Here is an 11,178-nt window from a genome sequence, read left to right as displayed (position 1 = left end):
GATATATTTAAAGTCATGAAAGGGAAAAATCTGCACAACTTAGGATACTCTACCCAGCAAGATTATCATTTAGAATAGGAGACAAAGAATTTCTCAGACAAGCAAAAACTAAAAGAAATCAGCAACACTAAACTTATCCTGAAGGAAATATTGAAAGGTCTTCTCTGAATAGAAAAGAAGTAAGAATCTATAGGAAAGAGAAAAACACAATTGGCAAGCAAATCACTTAAATAAGCCAGTACATAGATTAAAAAAAATCATGAAATTTCTGTGAAAGCTATGATAACCACAATGAACAGCAAAAGGATGAACATGAAGATGTAAAAGAGGACATCAACATCATAAAATGTGGAGAAGAGTAATGAAATGTAGATTTATTTTTCTAGAATTTGTTCGAGCCTATGTGATTACCAGTCTAAGGTACGTGGATGTAGGAAGGAATTAACATACTTGAAACAAAGGGTAACCACAAATGAAAAACATACAATAGATTCACAACAACCAAAAAGAAGACAGCATAAGCATAAGCAAATCATCAAACTACAAAAGGAAAAAGAAAGGGACAAAGAAGAAATATAAAATCAATGGGAAAACAAGATTTAAAATGGCAATAAATACATAGCTATCAGTAATTTCCTTAAATGTCAGTGGACTAAATGCTCTAATCAAAAGACACAGAGTGGAAGACTGGATAAAAAACAAGAGCCTACAATATGCTGCCTACAAGAGAGCCACTGCAGGGCAAAGGACACACATGGATTAAAAGTGAGGGGATAGAAAGAGATATTTCATGCAAATGGAAATGACAAGAAAGCAAGTGTCACAATACACGTATCAGACAAAATAGAATTTAAAACAAAGGCTATAAAGAAAGATAAAGTAGGACAATATATAATGATAAAAAGATCAATACAAGAAGAGGATTTTACACTCATCAACATATATGCACCCAGTATAGGAGCACCTAAATACTTAAATACTGAGACATAAAGGAAGAAATTGATGAGGATAAAATGATAGTAGGAGACTTTAAACACCCCACTCACGTCCATGGACAGATCTTCAAGACAGAAAATCAATAAGCAACAGAGATCCTAGATGTTACAATAGAACAATTAGACTTAATTGATATTTTCAGGACATATTACATTGACATTACATCAAAAAAAAAAAAAAAACCCCTCAGAATACACATTCTTTTCCAGTGCACATGGAACATTATCTAGGATTGACCACACAGTAGGGCACAAAACAAGCCTCAACAAATTTAAGAGTATAGAAATTATTTCAAGTATCTTTTCTGACCACAATGGCATGAAACTAGAAATCAACCACAGAAAAAGAAACAAGGAATAACAATTACATGGAGACTAAACAACATGTTACTAAAAAACCAATGGGTCAATGATGAAATCAAAGAAGAAAGTGAAAAAATACCTTCAGGCAAATGACAGAACACAACCATACAAGGGCTTCCCTGGTGGTGCAGTGGTTAAGAATCTGCCTGCCAGTGCAAGGGACACGGGTTCGAGCCCTGGGCCGGGAAGATCCAACATGCCATGGAGTAACAGCCTGTGCGCCACAACTACTAAGCCTGTGCTCTAGGGCCCGCAAGCCACAACTACTGAAGCCTGCGTGCCTAGAGCCCACGCTCCACAACAAGAGAAGCTACAACAACGAGAAGCCTCCACACCGCAATGAAGAGTAGCCCCAGCTCACCGCAACTAGAGAAAGCCCACGCACAGCAACAGAGACCCAACACAGCCAAAAATAAAAACACATAAATAAATTTATTTTTTTAAAAAAACACACAACCATACAAAATCTATGGGATGCAGCAAAAGCAGTTCTTAGAGGGAAGTTTATAGCGATACAGGCCTTCTTTAAGAAACAAGAAAAATCTCAAACAACCTAACCCACCACCTAAGAGAATTAGAAAAAGAAGAACAAACAAAACTTAAAGTCACCAGAAGGAAGGAAATACAGTCCCCTACATATGAACCTTCAAGTTTTGAACTTTCAAAGATGGAAACGTGTTCGCATGTCCAATCACATAAGGCATGAGTGAAACTGCAGCTTGCCCTCCATCTCCTATTGCTGATGATCCTTCAGCTCTACCATCTCCCACCTCCTCTAACTGCTCTAGTCAGTAACTCTTCTTGCCTTTTCACTCAATGCCAGGCCGTATGCCAGCTGTTGTACTGTACTACTGTGCTTTTCAAGGTAATGTACTGTAAGATTAAAAATGTTTTATTTTTGTGTGTGTTTTGTATGTATTTGTGTGAAAAGTATTATAAACCTATTACAGTACAGTACTACATAGCTGATTGTGTTCGTTGGGTACCTAGGCTAACTTTGTTGGACTTAACAAACAAATTGGACTTATGAACACGCTCTCAGAACAAAACTCATTCGTACGTAGGGGACTTTATGTGATAAAGATCAGAGAGGAAATAAATACAGTAGAGATTAAAAAACAATAGAAACAAATCAGTAAATCCAAGAGTTGGTTCCTTGAAAGGGTAAACAAGATTGACAAACCTCTGGCCAGGCTCACCAAGAAGAAAAGAGAGAGAACCCAAATAAACAAAATAAGAAATGAAAAAGGAGAAATAACAACCAATACTGCAGAGACACAAAAAACCATAAGGGAATAAATACTATGAACAATTATATGCCAACAAATTCTCCAACCTAGAAGAAACGGACAAGTTTCTAGAAACATACAGGTCACCAAAACTCAATCAAGAAGAAATAGATAATTTGAACAAAGCACTAGAAGTGAAAAAGAATATGTAATTTTAAAACTCCCTATAAACAAAAGTCCAGGACCAGATGGCTTCACAGGTGAATTTTACCAAACATACAAAGAAGAACTTATACCAATCCTTCTCAAACTCTTCCAAAATATTGAAGAGGAGGGAACACTCCCATAGAGATTATATGAAGCCACCATCACCCTGATACCAAAACCAGACAAAGACAGCACCAAAAAATAAAATTACAGGCCAGTATCTTTGATGAATGTTGATGCAAAAATTCTCAACAAAGTATTAGCAAACTGAATACAACAACACATGAAAAATATCATACACCACAACCAAGTGGGATTCATCCCAAGTTCACAAGGATGGTTCAACATACGTAAATTAATCAATGTGACACACCACATAAACAAAAGAAAAGACAAAGACCACATGATCATCGCAATAGATGCAGAAAAATCCTTTGACAAAATTGAGCATCCATTCATGATAAAAACTTAACCAAAGTAGGTATAGAGGGAACATATCTCAACATAATAAAAGCCATTTATGACAAACCTGCAGCCAGTATAATACTCAACAGGGAAAAGCTGAAAGCCTTCCTGATAAAATCTTGAACAAGACAAGAAGGCCCAATCTCACCACTTCTCTTCAGCATAGTATTGGAAGGCTTAGCCACAGCAATCAAATAAGAAAAAGTAATAAAAGGTATTCAAATTGGTAGGGAAGAGGTAAAATTGTCATTTTGTTCAGATGATGATACTATATATAGAAAACCCTAAATACTCCACACAAAAACTACTAGAATGGATAAATGAATTCAGCAAAGTAGCAAGATACAAGGTTAACATATAGAAATTGGTTGCATTTCTTTACACTAACAATGAAATATCAGAAAGGGAATGTAAACAAGCAAGAGCTTTCAAAACTGCACCCCCAAGAATAAAATACTTGGTAAACCACCTGACCAAGGAGGTGAAAGACTTCTACACTGAGAACTATAAAACATTAATAAAAGAAATTCAAGATGATTCAATTCATGCTCTTGGATTAGAAGAATTAATATTGTTAAAATGGCCATACTACCCAGAGAAATCTATAGATTTAATGTGATCCTTATCAAATTACCCATGACATTTTTAACAGAACTAGAACAAGTAATTCTAAAATTTATAAGGAACCGACTGCCAAAGCATCTTGAAGAAAAAGAACAAAGCAGGAGGCATAACCCTCCCAGACTTCAGACAATACTGCAAAGCTACAGTAATCAAATCAGCATGGTATTGGCACAAAAACAGACATTTGGATCAATGGAACAGAATAGAGAGCCCAGAAATAAACCCACATGCCTATGGACAATTAATCTTCCACAAAGGAGGCAAGAATGCACGATGGGGAAAAGACAGTCTCTTCAGCATGTGGTGTTGGGAAAGTTAGAGAGGCGCATGTAAATCAATGAAGTTAGAACACACCCTCACACCATATGTAAAAATAAACTCAAAATGGCTTAAAGACTCAAATACAAGACAGAACACCATAAAACTAGAAGAGAACATAGGCAAAACATTCTCTGACATAAATTGTACCAATGTTTTCTTAGGTCAGTCTCCCAAAGCAATAGAAATAACAGCAAAAATAAACAAATGGCACCTAACCAAATGTATAAGCTTTTGCACAGCAAAGGAAACCATAAACAAAATGAAAAGACAACCTCCAGACGGGGGGAAAACATTTGCAAATGCTGTGGACAACAAGGGTTTAATTTGCAAAATATACAAACAGCTCATACAACTCAATAACAAAAAAACAAACAACCTAATCGAAAAATGGGTGGAAGACCTAAATAGACGTTTCTCTAAAGAAGACAGATGGTCAATAGGCACATGAAAAGATGCTCGTCATTGCTAATTATTAGAGAAATGCAAATCAAAACTACAATGGAGTACCACCTCAAACCATTCAGAATGGACATCATTACAAAGTCTACAAATAATAAATGTTGTTAAGAGTGTGGAGAAAAGAGTAACCTCTTGAACTGTTGGTGGGTATGTAAATTGGTGCAGCCACTATGGAAAATGGTATGCAGGTCCCTCAAAAAACTAAAAGTAGAGTTACCATATGATCTAGCAATCCCACTCCTGGGCATATACCCAGACAAAACTACAATTAGAAAAGATACATGAACCCGTATATTCATGGCAGCACTATTTACAATAACCAAGACATGGAAACAACCTAAATGTCCATCGACAGATGAATGGATAAAGAAGATGTGGTACATATTGATATACATATATATATATATACAATAGAATATTACTTAGCCATAAAAAAGAATGAAATAATTCCATTTGCAAGAAAATGGATGGAACTACAACAGATGGACTTAATTGATATTTATAGAACATTCTATCTGAAAGCAGCAGAATACACATTCTTTTCAAGTGCACCTGGAATGTTCTCCAGGACAGAATACATGCTTGGTGACAAATCAAGCCTCAGTAAATTTAAGAAAACTGAAATCATATCAAGCATCTTTTCCGACCAAATTGGTATGAGATTAGAAATCAACTACAAGAAAAAACTGTAAAAAAAAAAAAAACACGTGGAGGCTAAACAATATGCTACTAAACATCCAATGGATCACTGAAGAAATCAAAGAGGAAATCAAAAAATACCTAGAGACAAATGAAAACAAAAGCATGATGATCCAAAACCTATGAGACACAGCAAAAGCAGTTCTAAGAGGGAAGTTTGTAGCAATACAATCAGGAAACAAGAAAAATCTCAAGTAAACAACATAACCTTACACCTAAAGCCACTAAAGAAGAACAAACAAAACTCAAAGTTAGTAGAAGGAAAGAAATCATAAAGATAAGAGCAGACATAAATGAAATACAAAAAAAAAAAAAATAGAAAAGATCAATGAAACTAAAACCTGGTTCTTTGAAAAGATAAACAAAATTGATAAACTTTTAGCCAGACTCATGAAGAAAAAAAGGGAGAGGGCTCAAATCAATAAAATTAGAAATGAAAAAGAAGAAATTACAACAGACACCACAGAAATACAAAGGATCATAGGCAACTACTACAAACAACTATATGGCAATAAAATGGACAACCTAGAAGAAATGGACAAATTCTTAGAAAGATGCAATCTTCCAATATTGAACCAGGAAGAACTAGAAACTGTGAACAGACAAATCACAAGTACTGAAATTGAAACTGTGATTTTAAAACTCCCAACAAACAAAAGTCTAGGACCAGATGGCTTCACAGGCGAATTCTATCAAAATTTTAGAGAAGAGTTAACACCTATCCTTCTGAAACTATTTCAAAAAAATGCAGAGGAAGGAACAATCCCAAACGTATTCTATGAGGCCATCATCACCCAGATACCAAAATCAGACAAAGATACCACAGAAAAAGAAAATTATAGGCCAATATCACAGATGAACATAGACACAGAAATTCTCAACAAAATACTAGCAATCTGAATCCAACAATACATTAAAAGGATCATACACAATGATAAAGTAGGATTTATCCCAGGAATACAGGAGTTTTTAATAACTGCAAATCAATCATTGTGATACACCACATTAACAAACTGAAGAATAAAAACCATATGATCATCTCAATAGATGCAGAAAAAGCTATTGACAAAATTCAACACCCATTTATGATAAAAACTCTCCAGAGTGTAGGCATAGAGTTTATGTACCTCAAGATGGATAAAGGCAATATATGACAAACCCACAGCTAACATCATACTTAACTGTGAAAGGCTGAAAGCATTTCCTCTAAGATCAGGAACAAGACAAGGATGTCCACTCTCTCCACTTTTATTCAACATAGTTTTGGAAGTCCTAGACACAGCAATCACAGAAGAAAAAGAAATCAAAAGAATCCATATCAGAAAAGAAGTAAAACTATCACTGTTTGCAGATGACATGATACTATACATAGAAAATCTTAAACACACTACCAGAAAACTACTTGAGCCCATCAATGAATTTGGTAAAGTTGCAGGATACAAAATTAATACACAGAAATCTCTTACATTTCTATACACTAACAATGAAAGATCAGAAAGAGAAATTAAGGAAGCAGTCCCATTTACCACTGCATCAAAAAGAATAAAATACCTAGGAATAAACCTACCTAAGGAGGCAAAAGGCCTATATTCCGAAAACTATAAGACGGCAATGAAAGAAATCGAAGATGACACCAACAGATGGAAAGATACACGATGTTCTTGGATTGGAAGAATCAATATTGTCAAAATGACTATACTACCCAAGGCAATCTAAAGATTCAGTGCAATCCCTATCAAATTACTGATGGCAGTTTTTGCATATCTAGAGCAAAACAATCCTAAAATTTGTATGGAAACACAAAAGACCCCAGATAGCTAAAGCAATCTTGAGAAAGAAAAACAGAGCTGGAGGAATCATGCTCTCTGACTTCAGTCTATACTTAAAGCTACAGTAATCAAAACAGTGATGATGCTGGCACAAAGACAGACTTATACATCAATGGAACGAGATAGAAATCCCAGAAATAAACCCATGCACCTATGGTCAATTACTCTATGACAAAGAAGCCAAGACTATACAACGGAGAAAAGACAGTCTCTTCAAAAAGTGGTGCTGGGAAAACTGGTCAGCTACATGTAAAAGAATGAAGTTAGGACATCTCTAACACTATACACAAAAATAAACTTAAAATGGATTAAAGACCTAAATGTAAGACCAGATACTATAAAACTCTTAGAGGAAATCATAGGCAGAACATTCTTTGACTTACATTGCAGTAGTATCTTTTTGGATCCATTTCCCAGTAATGGAAATAAAAACAAAAATAAACAAATGGGACCTAATTAAACTTAAAAGCTTTTTGCACAGCAAAGGAAAACATAACATGAAAAGACAACCTATAGAATGGGAGAAAATATTTGCAAGCGATGCAACCACAAGGGATTAATCTCCAAAATATATAAACAGTTCATGCAGCTCAATATAAAAAAACCAAACAACCCAATCAAAAAATGGGCAGAAGATCTAAATAGACATTTCTCCAAAGAAGACATACAGACGGCCAAAAAGCACATGAAAAGATGCTCAACATCGCTATATATTAGAGAAATGCAAATAAAAATTACAGTGAGGTATCACCTCACACCAGTCAGAAAGGCCAACATCAAAAAGTCTACAAACAATAAATGCTGGAGAAGGTGTGGAGAAAAGGGAACCCTCCTACACTGTTGGTGGGACTGTAAATTAGTACAGCCACTATGGGGAACAGTATGGAGGTTCCTTAAAAAACTAAAAATAAAATTACCATATAATCCAGCAATCCAACTCCTGGGCATATATCCGGAGAAAACTATAACCTGAAAAGATACATGCTCTCCAATGTTCATAGCAGCACTATTTACAACAGCCAAGAACAACCTACACGTCCATCAACAGATGAATGGATAAAGAAGTTGTGGTACATATATACATTGGAATACTATTCAGCCATAAAAACATGTAATAATGCCATTTGCACCAACATGGATGGACCTAGAGATTATCTTACTAAGTGAAGTAAGTCAGACAGAGAAAGACAAATAGCATGTGATATCACTTATATGTGGAATCTAAAAATAATTATACAAATGAACTTATTTACAAAGCAGAAACACACAGACATAGAAAACAAACTTATGGCTACCAAAGGGGAAGTGGGGGGGATAAATTAGGAGTTTGGGATTAACATATATACACTATTATATATAAAATAGATAACCACCAAGGACCTACTGTATAGCAGAGGGAACTGTGCTCAATATTCTGTAATAACCTATATTGGAAAAGAATCTGAAAAAGAATGGATATATGCGTATGTATAACTGAATCACATTGCTGTACACTGAAACTAATACAACATCTGAAATCAGCTAAACTCCAATATAAAATAAAAATTTTTTTAAAACTGGGGGAAAAAATAAAGTTACATACGTGACTCATATTTCTATTAAATAGTGCTGGTCTACGGGGCTTCCTTGGTGGCGCAGTGGTTAAGAATCCGCCTGCCAATGCCGGGGACACGGGTTCAAGCCCTGGTCTGGGAAGATGCCACATGCTGCGGAGTAACTAAGCCTGTGAGCCACAACTACTGAGCCTGCACTCTAGAGCCTGCGAGCCACAACTACTGAGCCCGTGTGCCACAACTACGGAAGCCCATGCACCTAGAGCCCATGCTCCACAACAAAAGAAGCCACCGCAATGAGAAGCCCGTGCACCACAACGAAGAGTAGCCCCCGCTCACCGCAACTAGAGAAAATCCCACGCGCAGCAATGAAGACCCAATGCAGCCAAAAATAAAAAAAATAAATTTATAAAAATAAGTAAATAAATAAATAAATAGTGCTGGTCTATAAGATTGAATCCCTCTCTCTCTACCTCCTTCCCCTCCCCCCTTGCATCCTTGATAGAACATTTTAAAACAGTTGATTATCCTACATATATTAATACTATAATGATAGTAATATACAAGTGGAAAAATCAAAACCCGATAGGGATACGAAAATACCAAACAACTGAGATAATTTAACTACTGTGATGGTACATTAATTTTAAGAATTGAAGTTCTGTGGAGCATGGACACCTTGAGCAGTAGGTCGAATTATAAAATCCACTGATTGATTTAATCATTCAGCATTATTTATTGTATTATTACTATGCATTAGGCTGAGAGAATTTCTGAATATATTCTAGATGACAGCTTGCTTTCACCACTTATGTATTCTGCTTATGGTCATTTTCTTCTTCAGCTGAGGCCTCAAGCTGCCTGTGTACCCTTCCATAGAGACTTTAAACTTTCCCTTGTGAGGAAATAAAAGACACCTTTTCTCACACTATTTCATCAATTTGATAATAATCTCCAGATGGTGAAGCTCTGGCCAAGGAATAGTTTGGGAAATATGGATGGAAGCTTATCCTACAGCAGGAAGCACCTTGCAGAAGCATTGATACTTTAAAACCTGGGGTTTAAGACTGGGGCCCCAAATCAGTTAAGTCCTATGTATGACCCTGAGAAGTTCCCATCCCTAGCAATCACTGGAACATATTTTCAACAAATTGAGCATTTGATTTACCGAAGGACAGCTGAAACACCTAGTCTTGTAATGCTAGGCAATTCACTTAGCTCCAAGCTCCAGTCTTTCCATTCTTAAAATAGTAATAACAACATTTACCTTGCCAGGAAGTTGAGAGATTTGAGATAATAATATAGATAATACATTTATACAGAGTGGCTGATATATAGCTGGTTTATAATAATAATTATTATCTCCATTTTAAAGGTAGAAAAACTGCAGCTTAGAGAATTAGGTTATTTTCCCGAGAGAACTTTGCGAAAAAGTGGCAGAGACAGAACTGGAGGGGAGCTGTCTGGTCCCAAATTGGTGCCATGTTGTCCCCAAGGGAATCATTAAGTTTTTTAAATGAGGGAATGACAAGTCAGTCTGACAGTGACACGTAGAGCAGGTTATAGTGGGGAAAAATGGGATGATAGGAAGACCTGTAATTAGAATATTTCAATAGAGCAGGTTAGGATTCATCTGACTCTGACCTAGGAGAGTGGGAGTAGATACAGACAGAAGAGGAAAAATGCTAAAGGTTACAAATGTAAATTTTCTAAGATTTGGCAATGACAGGCATTGTGGGAAGAGAAAAGCCAAAGAGACAAGGAAGTAGATGCCCTGGGTGATAAGGAGAATGAAAAAGGCAATACAACATGAGCAAAGTCAAGAAGAGAAGTTCATTTGAGATACTGGAGATAGAAAGGTGAGGAACATTTTTTGGATATGTTGTCTGGGGTGTCAGGGGGCCAATTAGATGGGAATATGTAACTCAACAGAAACTTGGAGTTTATGGTGGCTCTAAATTTAGGCACATCATTGTTATTTGGGGGGAGCTAAGTAGCTGGGTGTTTACATAGCAAATGAGATTTTTTATTTGCCTTTGATTATTATGAGATGTTTATGTGGCTGACAGAGATTACGGGACGTGGTTCCACCCAATCAACCATCCTTTGATGCCATTAACCTTTGTAAGTCAAAAGCAAGGTGTACAGTCATCTATAAACTGTGATTATTGAAATCGTGAGCGTACTTTAGATTATAAAATGAAAGTAGCAAATGACGAGTTTCCTTAACATAAAACCTTGGGAAGCTCAAAACTTCCACCTCTGAGTATTTCTTCAATAAATTTTTTTTCCCTTGCCAATCAGTTGCCAATCAAAACATCTGCCTAGAGGACTCAGTGTAGCCAAGTTTCTTTTTTTTTCCTTTACAAGTCTTGACAAAACAGGTTTTGGCCTTCTTTCCCCTAATTAGTTTCCAAAATAGCAGTGAAAATTG

Source organism: Balaenoptera physalus, assembly GCF_965194825.1.
Source record: "Balaenoptera physalus genome assembly, chromosome: 7".
In the NCBI taxonomy this organism is placed as follows: domain Eukaryota; kingdom Metazoa; phylum Chordata; class Mammalia; order Artiodactyla; family Balaenopteridae; genus Balaenoptera; species Balaenoptera physalus.
Note: the sequence above shows the minus strand (reverse complement) of the source record.